Here is a 14,714-nt window from a genome sequence, read left to right as displayed (position 1 = left end):
ATAAGGTGGATTTTCACATGCAACCTGTGGTAGTTTCAGTTTGTGCCGGCTTCAATTGTCACTCCAAACCTCTATTTCTCTTGTGGGCAACTCAAAATTGTTTACAATCCGTTATCTGCAAAAAATAAAATGGACTGAACTGAGTTAAAATAAACACATTACATGAAAGAGGCCGACAAGCCATGCCGCGCAATGATCTGTTCATCGCAGAGCGTAGAACCATTCACGGGGCAACCATTCAATAGCAGATATATAGAGATTGATCCATCATCCAACACATTGATCCGCTACGAAATTACCACACGACAGTATGATGATATTCACATGAACACAACAACAGGCCTGTCATACACACACATACTACTTAATGATACATTCAATAATAGTTCATGAACTAGTAATAATTCCCAATAATAGTCAGCAGCTAGAGGAAGGACACCACAAATAGGTGGAATCCCAGCGAACCTAATAATTCATTTAACTCAACTCTGCTTTGAAAAAAGTTGGCCTCATTTAAATAAGAAGAATTGGAGAAGCGGACTTTCAGATCTACAGTACATACATTGGGCCTGTTCGTGGGGTGACTCTGGCTGTAAATCCAAGTTCAGTACATGAAACACTCACTAGTCACTAGTTTGAGCTCACGTAACAAGCCAAGGGTTGAGTTTAGCTTTGTCACTTGAATGAGTTATGCATGAGCAACAACTTCTCATCCTCACTTGAGTGACCAATGCACAATATTAACAGTTAGCTACAAACAGCAATGCAGATATAAAAGAAAAAGGCACCGATCGATTCGTATAGGCTCTTTGTCACTAAGTTAAATGCACACAAGTTATCTTAATGGTCAAAAGTTCGTTGGTATAGTCTAAACACTAAAGAAAATATATGGTCCTCATGCATCAAGGCTTACACAGTTACGCTCAAATATTTTGAATTAAATAACCTATCTGGACAGTAGCACCATCTCAAATTAACCAACTTGGAAAGACATGAGCACGTGTAGCAGCAGTTTTGTTTGGTTCGAGAGAGGCCATCCACTTTCCAGTATGTAGAGGGTTAGCAGCATTTTGGTTCCTTGACAACTTGACATGCAGCAGAACCAATAGTGGTCATGAACTGGAGCTTGGGAAGTAGCATCAGATGCATGCAGGCGCTGACGATTGAAGGTTGGACAAGACACATGCTAGCACCGGCGACTGGTGTCTAACAAAGTTTATGTAGCCAGAGCGCTATTCCCGCAACACAAAAACACTATAGCGCCCGCAATATCGCTCTGACAAACGCAATAGCGGATGAATCATGCCAAAGCTGCTATATCATAATGCAACACAAAAGAGATAGCGCTAGGGGAGTGCTACCGCAATAGCGGCTGCAATAGCGGGGGTAGCAGCCGCTATTTGAAACCTTGAATCACACTAAACTGGATCCTAATGAGCCCTTGTAAGCGTGAGTGTTGTAAATGCCAGATTTGCTGCCAATCTGCCTGGTTGCTAGTCGTAAATGTGTACCCCTAATCTACAAAGTTCCGATCCTAACTAGCTGAAAAAGATTCAGTTGAGAAGAAGCAGAGGAGGAGGAGTTGACTGTCAGTCAGACTCAGAGCGCAGCGGTACCTTGGCCGAGGGTGAACCTGAATGGGGCGTCGCGATCCCGGCTGGAGTCGAACTTGGTGCCGTCCGCCAGCGTCCCCGTGTAGTGCACTGCGAGACAAACGAAGAACCAAGTCAACGCCCAAGTCAACCCAATCGAACCCATCCACGCCGGAGAAGCAGCAAGCGAGGAGGGAGCGTTACCTACGACCTCGTCGCTGGCGCCGGGGAGCTGCGGCCCCTACCCCTCCCTGACCAGCCTCTTCCGCAGCCCCTCTTCTGCAGCCCCGCCTCCATCGCTGCGACGGCATACCGCTCGTCGACCTCCTCCTACTCCTCCGCGGGGGCGGGGGCCGCGCCGGCGTAGAGGCTCTTCATGGCCTCCTCGTCCTCGTCATCACCGGATCCGACCATGGCGTCATAGCCACCGGCCCCCGTGAAGCCGGCCATGCCGTTTGGAGAGGAGAGGAGGTGGAAGGAGGCCGCGGTGGAGGGGATCTAGATCGGGGCCGCGGTGGAGGAGGAGCTGGCGCCGCGGCGAGCGGGCACGTGCGCAGCGGAGGGGGGCGTGGGCGGGCAGCGGCGCGAGACGGGGAGTGGCGGGTGCGCGGCCGCCGGCGTGGCGCACGCGGCGGGGGCCATGGGGGCTGACGGATGGAGGAGAGGAGGTGGAAGGGAGGCCGGCGGCAAGTGAGTTGGGAGAGGAGAGGAGGTTGGGGATTCGGGTTGCGTGTTTTTTTTCTGAGACAGACGGGGGGTTGGTGGTGTGGGACGGTTGGTGGGGTGGGAGTGTGGACCGGGGCGGGGTGGACACGCTTAGTAGTAGCGTGGGGGTCTTACCTGCGCTACTACTACTTACTTACTAGTAGCGCCGGTTTATACCCCTTGTTACTACTATGACCTATCTCGGGGGTATTGTTGGAGACTATTTAGTAGCAGCGCGGGTTTATAACCCTCGCTACTACTATCAACTTAGTAGTAGCGTGGTTTTTATACCCCCGCTACTACTAATTAGCAGTAGCGCCCATTTTTAAACCGCGCTACTGATAAACTTCTGTGTATAAGGTTTTTCCTAGTATTGTTTAGCTCCTAGTTGGGTTCGACACTCTTACTTATCGAAAACTGTTGCGATCCCCTACACTTGTGGGTTATCAGCGCCAGTATAGACATACTGTTCAGCGCCATCGTCATCCTCATCCTCATCCATGGTGATGTCATCACTGACTAATGGAGCCTCCTCCTTACCCCGTCCGCTATCACCCAACCCGACACCCGACGCTAATTCGGTAGGTGGGGTGTTGATGTTCATACCTTGCTGAGGCTACGTGCTCGTGGGTGTGCTCCCGGCCGCCTCCAGACGAAGCAGACTCTTTGGCCACAACAGGACCCACCCATTGCAACAATCACCAAGCTGCCGCGGGGTCTCGTCGTCATCCCCCACTACTATCAAAGCAGGCAAATTCTCGTGGCCCGGTTTGACACTGGCCACGGAAACCTTGAATACGTTCGGGGGGATCGGCCGGCTGTGGAACAATGGTTCCTTTGGCTCCATTATCATCGTCTTCCCCACGTCCACCTTCTGGTTGCCGATGGTGTACAATATGGTGCATGGGGTTTCGTTGGACTGCAAAGAAAAGTCTGCGACATGAGACATCCGAAAGGCAACGAAAACGGGAGATTATACATTTATTAAAGGGGGCCGGTGTGACAGATACTGTGAGGGAGTCGAGCTCAGCCAAAGATGAAGCACCACTGAGCACGTCCGGTGCGGGAGCCGGTGCGGGAGCAGGTGCTGGTGCAATGCTAGTTGAGCTGCTGCCCAAGAAGTCAGCAAGGGGAAATTCTGCTGCATTTTTTTCTGGATTTTGCTTGGTCCAAGTGAAAACGGCTGGAACCAAGGAAGTAGATATATCTGCAACCACCTGTTTTGCGGCAGCTACCGCTGTTGCGACTGTGTGAGATGATTTCTTCTCAACCGCAATCTCAACCTTCTTGTCGATGTTTTCTTCAGTTAACCTCCGTCTTTCCTTTCTCTCCTCCGTGGTCTCACGGTAGTACTTCTTCCACGTGGCGCCGTCTCCGACACCGTGCACGCGTCCATACGATGGTTGAGTATCCACCAGGAGTCGTTTCAATATGTTCAACGCCCGGTTGAATGGAGTGTCCCACTTGGGCCTCGCCAATGCCTCAGACAGCAAGTCGCTTTCGGCCGCAATCCTGTGCTGCTCTCTGTGCAAAAGGCACAATGATCTTTTACAAATATGACTAACGTGTGCAGTCGAATTGATCAGAACCAAAAATTACCAGCAGTCTCATGAACTCTGTCGTGACCGGGTTTGTCTCGTAAACCTTCTTCACTGGGTCCCAACGGTGCCGGGCCCTGAGGACGTCATGCTCCTGCAGGACGGTGAACTCCGCCAAGGGGGCTGGGATGCCCAGACTCACGGCTTCCGCGTCCTCCTTGGCCCATTTGGACCTCTTTCCACCGTAACCACGGCTTTCGAGGTGGTGGCTCCCAATGTTCCTCTCTTGAAGCCCCTTCATGTACTTAGAATTTTTTTGGGCAGCTTCGGCCTCGCAAGCCTCCTTGAATATTTGAAACTACTCTATCGTGATTGTCGGATTATCCTTTACAATCTCGGAGTAGGGTTCCTTGTCGATGATCCTTGCTTTCACCCTTGTTTTCCAGGCGGCCAACGTGTCGCTAAACTTGGTCATGGCGTGTTTGTTTATCTTCTTCATTGTCGGGTCCTTATCTGGATCTTCATAATCCTTTTCATTCCATCCCGGGAACAAGAATATCTGGTGAAACTTCTTTAGGAGGGAGGGCCTCATATTATCTATCTTCTGTAGTTTCTCATCGTTGATGGTGGCGGTTGTCCGTACGATGCAGCCTATTTGATTGTCGTAGCACTTGCGCACTTCCTCGGGTGCCTTTGGCTCAAAATTCCTGTCGTCCACCTCCGTTACCACCAATCTAGTAGTCCCGAGTTTGTTAGGAAGTCGTTGCCTCTTTGCTTTCGGTTCTACACCGGCTCCGCTCCCCGAGGCAGCGTCGGTCTCAGTCTCAGCGCCGGTCTCGATGCCCGTCTGAGTCTCAGCGCCGGTCTCAGTCTTAGCACCGATCTGTGTGTCGGTCTCAGTCCCCGATGCCACTGGTGGGACCAGCAACAACATTGGTTGATCGTCGGCAAGGCTCAAAAATTCGTCTGCCGCCCGGTAGACGTCGTCGCAATCACCAGAACCCTGTCCTTCATTGTTGCTAGCCATGTTTCCTACGATTAAATCTAGTCAATTAATTCTAGACCTAATAAAATGAATAATGACATAAAAAGGCCTATTGTTTTGCAGGAACATTGACTCCTTCCCAGAGCGGCAAATCCCGGGCAGTCGACATGTCCTAGTTTGTAGCACAACTCATGTCGAAATTCACGAAAAACTTCGGCATGACCTTTGCTAAAAAGTGGACAAATCGAGAACCTAAAATTTGCCGGAATGGAAATGAATCAACATTCCGGCAAAACATAGGCCACTCGGCTTCATTCCCTGGAAACAACAAAAGGCCACTTGGCCACAATCGAAACATGCATGTGCAAACACAATTGAGGAATTTGCATATATCCTGACCACTTCAAATTTGCATGTTCTAGCGTTCCCTACTGCCCTAATTAAACTAAATATAGATTACATTTAGTTAACTACTGAACTAAATTACTTTAATCTAAACTGAATTCCCTACTGCCCTAATTAACATCTAGTTAAACAAACTCAATTGAAAAACTCAACCCTACTGAACTAATTAACATCAACATTATCTACTACTTAACATCTATTATTACCCTAACTAAAAAACATCTACTATTAACCATACTACTACTACTAAAAATCATTATGTATGAACCCTAGTACTAATTAACATCTACTACTACTGCTAATTAACATGGCAGAGGAAGAAGAGAGGGGGTGGGGGGCTTACAGAGAGGGGAGAGACGGTGGCGGGGAGGTGCTCGGTGACAGAGGTAGTGGCGGTGAGGGCGGGCTCAGGATCGAGAGGTGGCACTCCTGGGCGGGCTCGGGGGCGGTAAGGTCGAGTGCGGCGGCGGAGAGGTCGAGGGCAGCGACGGTGAGGTCGAGGGCGGCCCGAGAGGCGGCGCCAGTGAGGCTGGGCGGCCTCGGGCAGAGGCGGTGAGGCTGGGCGGCCTCGGGGCGGAGGCGGTGAGGATGAACGTGGCGTCGATGCCGACAGGAGAAGGCGGCAAAGTGGGGGCGACGGCGAAGTGGGGGAGACGGCGGCGAAGAGTGGGGCGAGGGATTTGGGGGAGAAGTGGTGGCTGGGGGAAATCGTTTCTTGGGTTAAGTCAAAAATAACGGTAGCGCGTTAGAGAAAACACGCTATAGCTAAGTTAGCTATAGCGCCCTTCCGCAAACGCGCTACTGCTATTCCTTCATCCTTTTTCCCTTTTTCGTTTATTTTTCTTTACATTTTATATTTTTCCTTTCTCCTTTTTCTATTTCTTTCATTTTCATTTACTTTTTTATTTTATTTTATTTTCGTTAGCAGTAGCGCTCTACGCGTAAACGCGCTGCTATAAGAATATTAGCAGCAGCGCGGTTTCTGGAAGATCGCCACTACTATGTGTAGCCCATCGGCTTAGTGGTCGAAATTTTAGTAGTAGCGAGTGAGGGAGTCCCGGATTAGGGGGTGTCTGGATAGCCGGACTACCATCATCGGCCGAACTATCATCGGCCGGACTATCATCATCGACCGGACTCCAAGACTATGAAGATACAAGATTGAAGACTTTGTCCCGTGTCCGGATGGGACTTTCCTTGGCGTGGAAGGCAAGCTTGGCGATACGGATATGTAGATCTCCTACCATTGTAACCGACTCTACGTAACCCTAGCCCTCTCCGGTGTCTATATAAATGGATGGCTCTAGTCCGTAGGACAACAACAACCATTACAATCATACCATAGGCTAGCTTCTAGGGTTTAGCCTCCTTGATCTCGTGGTAGATCCACTCTTGTAAACATCCACAATATCAATATCAATCAAGCAGGATGTAGGGTTTTACCTCCATCAAGAGGGCCCGAACCTGGGTAAAACATCGTGTCCCTTGTCTCCTGTTACCATCCACCTAGACGCATAGTTCGGGACCCCCTACCCGAGATCCGCCGATTTTGACACCGACATTGGTGCTTTCATTGAGAGTTCCTCTGTGCCGTCACCGATAGGAAGGATGCCTCCTCCCGTCTTCAAGGACGGTATTTTCGCCAAAGGAGCCTTGGCCGCCGGCCAAACTATCCGGCTAGGTGGTTTTCTTATGACCGCCTGTCCGGCCACCGCTTCGACAATGACCTCTCAAGTCGTCAAAAGCAATCTTCACGTCAGCTCGGAACTCGCCGAGCGGCTGGATCCAATAGAGCTCTCGTACGTAAACAAGCTCTTGGATCGCATCGCCGCCCTGGGAGTCGCTACAGACTACAATCAGATTGGGCTTAAAACCGATCTGAGAGAGATTAACTCTCCCCAGGTCACCCACCACGTTGCAGTGGTAGAGGAACAATGCGGCGACTCTTCGCCTGTATTGAAAACTAGTCATGTCCGGGCTCCCGAACCCCCCATGCCGGATTCCCGCGTAGGACGGACTTCGATCAAGCACTGAACTTAAAGTCAGGCATCGGGCCAGACTCGTTGGACAACGTCCAGCAATCCAAGCTTCCAAATTTGGAAACTTCTCGGCCTTCGAGCCTTGAGATGGGTAGGGTTCCGGACTTAATTCCACCCACCCGCCCAGACATATGCGATCTATCTCTAATCCGGCAAGAGCCCGCTGAGACAGTACATCACTACTGGGCCAGATTCCTCCTGGTTATGGACAGGATAAAGGACTGCCGAGAGGAAAACACAATCTCAATTTTTTGCAATAATTGCACGGACGAGGGAATCTTGAACGCCGTCAGCCGTCGTGAAATTACACGCTTCACCGACCTGGCGTCCATAGTACGAAAGTACTGTGTGATGGGGAGTTTCCGGACAACCAAAAATAAGTTTTGGGACAATCCGGCCCCGAATACAACCCTAGTCCGCAACAAAAGGGTGCATTACACTCAGGCACCAGATACATAAACCAAAAAGCAAAAACCCCATAAAGGGCACGGAACCTTACTGGAGGGATGGCTTAGCGGACCCTGTAAAATTCACAGTACAGAAGGCGCCGTCCCAACACATAGCCTTCGAGCATGTTGGATATTACGGCAGGTGGCCAAAAGTGGAGAGGAGCTTCTAGCCCCGGAAAACCACTCCAACAACATCGGTACGGTATCAATAGTCTTCGATACTTTCACATCAAATAATATGCGGAAACAAACAATCCGCAGCCTCGCCGAAGTCTACCAAGTAGCAACAACCAATCCACAGAGTGACACAGCCATCACCTTCAACGCCAGCGACGAACCTAAATTCCGAACAGCCTGAGCTCCAGCCGCACTGGTACTAGTCCAATAGTGGATGGCTTTCGACTTATAAAAGTCCTCATGGATGGCGGCAGCGGATTAAACCTCATCTATGAGGAAACCCTTCAAAAAATGGAAATAGACTGGAGCCGCATTGAGCGAAGCAGCACAACCTTTAGAGGAATAATCCCTAGCTGGGAGGCGCGCTGCATAGGAAAAATCACACTCGATGTGGTATTCGGCTCGCCGGACAATTACAGATCCGAAGAAGTCACGTTCCAAGTGGCCCCGTTCAACAGCGGATATCACGCTATATTAGGACGAGAGGCATTCACAATTTTTCAAGCCGTACCCCACTACGGGTACATGAAGTTCAAAATGCCTGGGCCCGGCGGAATAATCACCCTCGTTAGTGATCCAGACATAGCACTCCACGCCGAAAACAAGATAGCCGCATTAGCCTTAGAGGCACTATCTGAAGCCCTAGCGGCAGAGGAACTCACCGCGCTGCGCTCTACGGTGAATAGGGACGATGTGATACTCGATAAGAGATCCAAGTCCACCTCCTTTAAACCAGCAGATGAAATAGTAAAATTCTAGGTCCACCCAACGGACCCGACAAAGACGGCCTCCATCGGGGCACAATTGAACCCTGATGTAGATGCCGCACTGCGAGAATTCCTTCGGGAAAATTGGGACATTTTTGCCTGGCACCCCTCGGATATGCCCGGGATCCCACGTAGATTGGCAGAACACAGCCTAAACATCCTAAAAGGATTCAAGCCAGTCAAACAGGCTCTTCAACGATTTTCCGAACCCAAAAGACAGGCAATGGGAGAAGAGCTAGCCAAACTATTGGAAGCCGGATTCATCAGAGACATCAAACATCCGGATTGGCTAGCAAACCTGGTAATGGTACCAAAGAAGGACAAATCCTGGCGCCTATGTGTCGATTTAAAAGACCTAAATAAAGCCTACCCAAAGGATCCATTCCCCCTCCCCCGCATCGACCAAATCATCGATGCCACTGCAGGGCACGATTCATTGTGCTTCCTGGACGCATACTCCGTGTCGGTGTCAAAACCGGCAGATCTCGGGTAGGGGGTCCCGAACTATGCGTCTAGGCGGATGGTAACAGGAGACAAGGGACACGATGTTTTACCCAGGTTCGGGCCCTCTTGATGGAGGTAAAACCCTACGTCCTGCTTGATTGATATTGATATTGTGGATGTTTACAAGAGTGGATCTACCACGAGATCAAGGAGGCTAAACCCTAGAAGCTAGCCTATGGTATGATTGTAATGGTTGTTGTTGTCCTACGGACTAGAGCCATCCGGTTTATATAGACACCGGAGAGGGCTAGGGTTACATAGAGTCGGTCACAATGGTAGGAGATCTACATATCCGTATCGCCAAGCTTGCCTTCCACGCCAAGGAAAGTCCCATCCGGACACGGGACGAAGTCTTCAATCTTGTATCTTCATAGTCTTGGAGTCCGGTCGATGATGATAGTCCGGCCGATGGTAGTTCGGTCGATGATGGTAGTCCGGCTATCCGGACGCCCCCTAATCAGGGACTCCCTCAGTAGCCCCCGAACCAGGCTTCAATGACGATAAGTCCAGCATGTGTGTAGTCTTCGGCGTTGCAAGGCGGGTTCTCCTTCAAGTTCTACGTACCTGCCGAACAATGTCCGGCTTCCTCATCAATGTTGCGCGTCTTGGCTTCCACGCCCAATAACGGCCTTCTTCCACGCGTCGTGCGAATGTGAAAATCCAGGGTGTCTTTTATGTTTTACCCCCTAGTTGTGCGAATAATCTGCCTATAAGGGAGGCGAGAATCCAGATCCAAATCACCATCTTCCTCCCGCAAATACTCATCGGAGCGCTTTCAACCAAGAATCCATTCCATCATGGACCGTCAACGCGGCTCCTCTTCTCGCGCTCCCAGCCCATTGCCAGGAGATTGGAGGAGATGCTCTGTTCCGCACAACAAGCTGGTGAAGCTCCAAGCGGGGGGATACCTCCCTCCGGCCTTCATGGTTCCGGTTCGAGCCGGGCTGGCCACCTACAAAGGTGGGAAGCAGGCGGAGGTTACCCCAAGTCCCAACAAAGGGGAGCGGGTATGCTTCGTCCCTTATCTGATAAGGGGGCTTGGATTTCCTGTACATCCATTCCTCCGCGGGCTCCTGGAGTTCTACGGACTCCAGCTTCATCACCTCACGCCCGCCTCAATCCTGCATATTGCGGGTTACGTAGCTCTTTGCAAGCTATTCCTGGGCGTCGAGCCCCATTTCGCGCTCTGGAAGAGGTTGTTCTGCCTTGTACCCCACTCTCACGAGGGGTCCATATATCAAGTGGGCGGCGCCGAAATATGGCGCATTGCCGGGACCGGATATCCATCCGGAACCCCTAAGAAGGCGTCCGAAGACTGGCCTTTGGAATGGTTTTATATAGAAGACGCTCCGCTGCCGGACCCTGTTCGGATCGGCCTCCCGGAGTTCAGCAATGCTCCTCTGAAGAAACGCCTTAGTTGGCGTCCGCGGAGCCCCCAACTGGAGGAAGACAAGAGCGTCCATTATTTGATGGGCCGAATAAGGTTACTGGCCCATGCCGGGTTGACCATGATTGGAGTCATGGCAACATGCATTATGCGGGGGGTGCAGCCACTACAATACAGGGGCCACCCCATGTGGGATTTCAACGGGGAGGACAATGCCACCCGTCATGGCCGCAAAGGGCCGGATTCGGTCGAAGATCTGGTGATGATCCTGTCCGGCCTGTATAAGGGGGAGAAGGAGGATTTCCTTCGGACGAACCCGTTAAATGGGTTCTCCATGAATAATCCCCGGCCGTGGGTAAGCAAACACTCTGCATGTCCGACCCATGCTTTTTGAAACTTAAGTTTCTTATATTGTGTTCTTCTTTCAACGCAGGAGCTGTGCCGGATCATGGAGGACATGCTAAGTCCAGCTCCGCAACCCGAGGATCCAGAGAGATCCCGGGATCCGACCTTCGAAGAGGATCCGGACATAATGGTGGAGCTAATCGACGGGGTGTTCCACCAGCTCAGCATGGACAATGCTTTAGTCGCCATCATGGCCGACTATCCCGGACTATATCCGGCTTCCCAGGTGATTGCGACCGAAGTCCTGACACCATCATTCCTTCCTTGCTTATTTCTGACCACCGTTATACGATGGCGCTGTGCAGGAGGCGCCCCTAGGGCGAGAAGCCGAGCCCGCGGTGGCTGGCCAACAAAGGCCAGTCCGGACAAGTAGGCGGAAGAGGAGCGCGGCGCGGACTGAAACGTCGCCGCAAAGGTGCAGCTCACAATTAATTATTTAGAGCAACATTCCTAGGAAGCGTTTGAGTGCTCATGACTTTTGTAGGAAAAAAACGTCCGCCGGACTGCAAGCGTGGAGGTTGCCAAGCCAACCTCTACCAGCCAGACTCCAGCACCTGGTCTGGAGGGGGAGGCGAGTGCAGGGCGCGAGCTGGATGTTCCTCCGACGGAGGATGCCGACAGACTGTCCGCCACCAAGTCTGAGGTGGAGAGTGCCCTGAATCACAGGCGCCGCCGGATAGTATTTCGTGACGCGTGCTTCTCCCCCGAGGCGTTGAATGCCTTTAACGCGGGGGACGCGCACCTTCGGGCTGCTCAAGATGGTTTTACCAGAGCCACGGAGCAGTATGTAAAAGACATACGGGTAAGAGAATTTAATAGTTGCATATGCCAGTAGCCCCCGAGACTTAAAGTAGTTATATTAACTGATTTAACGATCATATGAAACGTAGGATCTTACCGAGAAGAATACCCAACTGTCTCAGGACTTGCAAGAGTACAAGGCCCAACTTGAGGCCGCACTCTCTGGCGCAGGAGGAAACACAGGGACCTCTCCTGGTAACGCATTATTTTAGAAAGATAAGTAGCGTTTGGCCTTTGCGCGAGTCTAAAAAATGACGTTGCAGGTGCTGCCGGACAAGATCCGGACAGGCAAGAACTTCTGCGCCAACTAAAGGCCGGCAAGAGGGTGCTGCATAAGGTGCATCATGAAAGGAACAAGCTCCAGGATGCCCATGCCCAGCTTCGAGAATAGCTGAAAGGCGTTCGGGCCGAGCTGTCGGGCTCCGTTAAGGAGAATCAGCGGCTTCGTCGCGGCATCTATAGTAAGTGCTTGAGCGAACTCCTTCGAAAAGAAGAGTTCAGAGAGGAAGTCAATTTGACAAAATATGTCTGCAGGTGTGCTCACAGGTCGCCCTGTGGAGGAGATGCTCGTATCAACGTGTGATCAACTTCCCAAATTGTTGCAACTGATCGAAAGAGTTCGACAGGCAATGAGTGGCGTCATCCAGGCTTTATGGCCAGCCTTCTCCTTACCTGAGGGTCTTGGGGAGCTTGCAGAGAAGCTTCAGGGAGTGCAGAAGCGCTTTCATTTATGGAAGGTTTCGGCCTGCCGCCAAGGTGCCAGGGAGGCCTGGGCCATGGTAAAGACGCGGTACAAGAAGGCGGATCCCAACCACATGGCCGAAGTCGGACCTGTGGGGCCCGATGGGAAGGAGATCCCTGTGAGTTTAGTATACGGCCAAGTAGAGTTGGCCGCTAAATTTTCCCAATAGGACTGTAAATTAGACAACCTGTTAGACGGGATTGAGGAAGAATACAGTCAGTCGATTTGACAATGTATTATAAAATGACATGTAAAATGCCTTCTAGCCGAATTGTAGATCGTTTGTCTTTGCCGGCCTTTTCGCTTCGACCTCGGGACCCTATAGTCCGGAGTGTGTCAGAATACCTTCTTAGTTATGAAACAACCGGGGTATGCGTGGAGACCAGGCGTAGGGGTCATTAGTGCTTTATCAGACAAGTGCCCAACTAGTTATGTTATATTACATGGGTAGTAAGAAACATCTTCCAGGGAGAATAGTTCTGTTAAGGGTTCCTTTCCTCTGGGGGTGGCATGCCCTAAAGTGCATCTCCGGACTGCGAAAAAAGCAGAAAAACATCTGGGGGCAGATAAATAAGTGGATAAAAAATCATCTTTTAAGTCACCGACCGAATATTCCCTTAAGAACGCTAGCTTTCGGCTTAACCCAGTCCGAGGTACACATCCGGCTGACCCGGCAGTAACAATCGCAGAGGTGCTCCCTTTACCTCCTAGCCGAACAATCGGGAATTTAGGGGTAAGCACAGGAGCCAGGCAACCCAGCTTGGCCAAAACTTAAGTCATATCGATGCATATAATGGTGAATAAAAGGTACATGTGGAGGCTTGACACATGTGCTGGGCATGAAGCCCTTATAATTAAGCTTCTGGTAAAGAAGCCCCCAGGTATATTGAGTGCGGATAGCACATCAATTGCGTGCGAACGATGCGCAAGTAGGCCTTTTAAGGCTTTGATGAATAGGGTTGAGAAGAAAAAGATAAACAAAAGGCAGCTAACATAAAATAAAAAAAAATTGGACGGGGGGAAAGGGACGAACTCTTAGTCCGACGCTAGGCATAGAATCTTCGGAGGCGGGCTGCGTTCCATGGGTTCGGCTCGAGTCGGTTATCCGACGCATTTCGTAGACGGTACGCTCCGCCGGTCAAGACTTTATCGATGATGAAGGGGCCTTCCCATTTGGGCTTGAGCTTGTCCTTTTTCTTGTCCGGCAGGCGTAGAACCAGTTCGCCAACGTTGTAAGTCTTGGCCCATACTTCTCTGCTTTGATATCTTCGAGCCTGCTGCTGATAGAATGCGGAACGAGCCTTGGCGACATCGCGTTCTTCCTCCAATGCGTCCAAGCTGTCCTGCCGATCCAACTCGGCTTCTCTTTCTTCGTACATGCGCACTCGAGGTGAGTCATGAATGATGTCGCAGGGCAAAATTGCTTCTGCGCCGTATACCATAAAAAATGGTGTGAATCCGGTAGTACGGTTAGGCGTTGTCCGCAGCCCCCAGAGTACGGAGTCGAGCTCCTCTACCCAGTGCGTGTCAGATTTCGTAAGGGACCGCACTAGTCTGGGTTTGATGCCGCTCATTATTAGACCATTTGCTCGTTCCACTTGATCGTTGGTTTGAGGATGATAGACTGAAGCGTAATCGAGCTTGATGCCCATATCTTTAAACCATGATTTAACCTCATCGGCCATGAAGTTCGTGCCGTTATCGGTGATGATGCTGTGGGGGACACCATAACGGTGTACTACCCCGGATATAAAGTCTATCACTGGTCCGGACTCTGCCATTTTAACTGGCTTGGCCTCTATCCATTTGGTGAATTTATCCACCATGACCAATAGGTACCTTTGCTTGTGGGTTCCCCCTTTAAGTGGTCCAACCATGTCAAGCCCCCAGACCGCGAACGGCCAGGTAATGGGTATAGTTTTGAGGGCGGTGGGTGGCATGTGGCTCTGATTAGCAAAGAGCTAACAACCGACGCATCTTTGGACTAAGTCCTGAGCATCTGCCCAGGCCGTCGGCCAATAAAATCCTGTACGGAATGCCTTTCCTACAAGGGCCCGGGCTGCGGCGTGGTGTCCGCCTAGTCCGGCGTGAATTTCAGCCAGAAGGTCTCGCCCTTCCTCTTCGGAGATACACCTTTGAAGGACTCTGGTTGTGCTTTTCTTATAAAGTTCTCCCTCATGGACCTTGTAGGCTTTAGATCGCCGGACAACGCAGCGGG

This window comes from Triticum aestivum, chromosome 5B, assembly GCF_018294505.1.
Source record: "Triticum aestivum cultivar Chinese Spring chromosome 5B, IWGSC CS RefSeq v2.1, whole genome shotgun sequence".
Taxonomy (NCBI): Eukaryota; Viridiplantae; Streptophyta; class Magnoliopsida; order Poales; family Poaceae; genus Triticum; species Triticum aestivum.
This window is presented reverse-complemented; position numbering follows the sequence as displayed.